At 53.4% G+C, this 2,689-nt stretch overlaps 1 protein-coding gene across 2 annotated transcripts in view; it reads left to right on the plus strand.

Moving 5' to 3' along the window:
* Positions 1 to 2,689, plus strand: part of JUP (junction plakoglobin) — a 26,429-nt gene that overhangs the window by 1,323 nt on the left and 22,417 nt on the right. The window contains exon 2 of one of the 2 annotated variants that reach the window (XM_010842540.1): positions 1,377 to 1,401. The exons of the other annotated variant lie outside the window; for it this stretch is intronic. The gene's annotated coding sequence lies outside the window, so the exon portion shown is untranslated. The remainder of the gene's footprint in view (positions 1 to 1,376; positions 1,402 to 2,689) is intronic. 2 annotated transcript variants of the gene reach the window in all.

Here is a 2,689-nt window from a genome sequence, read left to right on the forward strand (position 1 = left end):
CTCTTCCTGCCTCCGGGGACCACCACACCCCCTCGCAGGAGGCCTGCCCTACAGGCTCGCTCCCGATCTGCCCCCCTCCCCAGGAATGGGGGTGGGGCAGGGCCGGGCCTGCAGACTGAGGGTGGGGGGAGCGATTGCTCTGGTCTTTTTTTTCCCTGTCCCATCCCCCACGTCATTTAGCTGGCTGGTGACTGATCCGAAAAGCGGAGCGATGGGGCTGGATTTCCATTAGATTTCTAGGTTTTCGAAGGTACATTCCTTCTGGAGGTTTTTGCACCCACCTCCTTTCCTGAGAGAGTTCGAAGGGGAAAGGAGGAAGGCTTCAGCAGGAAGGGTTTCAGGCAGAGCTGCTTTCGCCGCCGCTGCCTACCCCCTCCTCCAGTTTCCTGAGAGCCCTTTCCCTGGCCTCCTTGGGGGAACAGAGTGGGGAATGTAAGAGCCAGGTTCTCCTTCAGTCCTGGGATAAAGGGAAGATTCGGGGGATCAGGGTTGCTTGCTCTGATTGGCTTGGGAAGACCCTTCCTACCCTACAACTCTACCGTGGGGGTAGATGGGAGAGTGGGGGTGAAGGTCAGAACCCTCCCCACCCCCCAGGAGTGCCCTGGGGGGGGGGGGGTCCCATGCCTCTTTTGCTCCTGTGGGTGTCACAAGGGCAAGGAGTTTGGGCAAAATAACCTGTTTTCCCTCTTCTCTGTGCCAAAGTGGAGGAGGGGAAGGCGTTGTAATTACGCTGGTTAGATGATTAGTTTAGCTAATCTGGTTTGTGGCTGCGATGAAAAGATAATACTGAGGTGGGGAAGTATTGCTAGGAGGAGCAATACTTACTGGACTGGAAGGAGAGGCGGGAAAAGGTAGGATCCAAGTGGTCACTTCTTGCTAGATCAAACCTCAGCTAGAGTGACAGGATCCCTCTCCCTCCTTTCTCCCGGTCCCACCCTGAGCTCCAGTTACACCCCATTTCCTCTGGAACCTATGTTTGGGCTGCCAAGGATGAGGCTTTGAGACTGCATTGTGTGGAAATAAAAGGGTACCCATCAGGCAGGTACAGGTGAGGGGGTTCTCTCCCTGGCCTGGGAGTGCTTGGGGAAAAGAGCCACCTTAGAATGAGATGGGGGCAGCTGACTCCTGTACAGAAGAGCTGTTATTTGGACAGATGTTACAGTGGGGCAGTTCTGAGCATAGGGATTTAGACTTGGTTTGAGCTAGGTTTGGTTCCCAGCTCAGTCACTCATTTCCCACTGGAGTAGTCACTTCACCTGTCTGAACCTCAGTGATCTCCTGAGCAAAAATGGTAACTTAAAAGACAAGGGACTACTTACAAATTCCAAGCACTTTCACTAATTGTTCTCATTTAATCCTTTCAATCATCCCTCTAGGCAAGCATCGTTCACCATTCTACAGGTGAGGAAATGGAAACTCAACTCAAGGGAGTTAAGTAACTGTCCAAGGTTGCACAGCGAGACCTGAGCAGGGCCACAGCTGGTATTTGGGTCCTTTGGCTCCAAGCCCAGAGCTCTTCCTGCTGTATCACTCCACTGAGGCTCTGGGAAGAATTTTTCTGCCATTGCTTTTTTAAGAGTCTCTGCTTGGGAGTCTGGGGAGATGAGAGTTCAAAAGGGCCCAGGATGGTGTGTGTGGGTGGTAAAGTTGGGGGCAGGTTTGTCAGGGGTGACTCATGTCCCAGCCTCCAGCCTTCTGAAACCTCCCTGCTCCATGGCTTGGTTTTCTGGAGGGGGCTGTTTCCCAAAGGCCAGGGGCTGTGGCGGATGTGTGGAGGAGGTTGTGACAGGGAGAGGAGGGCAGGGGTCAAAGCTGCTGCTGCCTCCCGGCTTGAGCTGGGCAGAACCACGGACTTTTCTGGGCTTGTCCCTGTATAGGAAGTGGGAGTTGTCTGCTTTGCTGGGGGCTGGAGCTGTGCCAAGCAAGTCAAGGGGTGGGGGTGAGGTGGGGTTGGGGGAGCTGTTCCCTGGGGAGTAGAGACAAATGAGAGTCAGATTTAGGACTGGGCCGGTGTCCTACTGGACTCTACCAGTCAGTGCTGCCAGGCTGTTCTTGGGCAGGAAGTTGGCTGTCCTCAGCTTTGGAGCTGGGAGCCCTGGGGGCTGGGAGTAGTTTTTCTGCTGTTGAGAAGGCCTTTCTGGTCTTGGGGGTGGGGTCAGCAGAGCCTTGGTCCTGGAGGGAGGGGTTGGTGTCCCTGTCCTCAGACCCGCCTGGCTCTGGCACGTCTGCCAACTGGGCACCTGACACCCGGATGGACCTGGGAAATGGGCCTCTATCTGTGTCAGTACAGCCTGGGTACTGAGCCTATTAGCCTTGGACTTCCAGATCACTTGAGATCAAGAGGGGACCCTAGGCATGGGGAATTACTGATCCTGGAGAAAAGAAGACTGAGGGGACTTGATGTGACAGACGAGGAAAGAGAATGAACTCAGTCCTGGCTGATTGCTACAAAGAGGGTGACAGGCTCGCAGTTTTCCACCCTTAGCTCCCCCAACCTCCCACCCAGAATACAGAAGTGATCAGGACTCTTTTTTTTTTTAATCTTTTTTTAAATAAATTATTTATTTTTAATTGAAGGATAATTGCTTTACAGTATTGCATTCATTTTTACCAAACACCAACATGAATCAGCCATAGGTTTACCCATGTCCCCTCCTACTTGAACATCCCTCCCACCTCCCTCCCCAAG

This window comes from Bison bison, unplaced genomic scaffold (assembly GCF_000754665.1).
Source record: "Bison bison bison isolate TAMUID 2011002044 unplaced genomic scaffold, Bison_UMD1.0 scf7180017864180, whole genome shotgun sequence".
NCBI classification, from domain to species: Eukaryota; Metazoa; Chordata; class Mammalia; order Artiodactyla; family Bovidae; genus Bison; species Bison bison.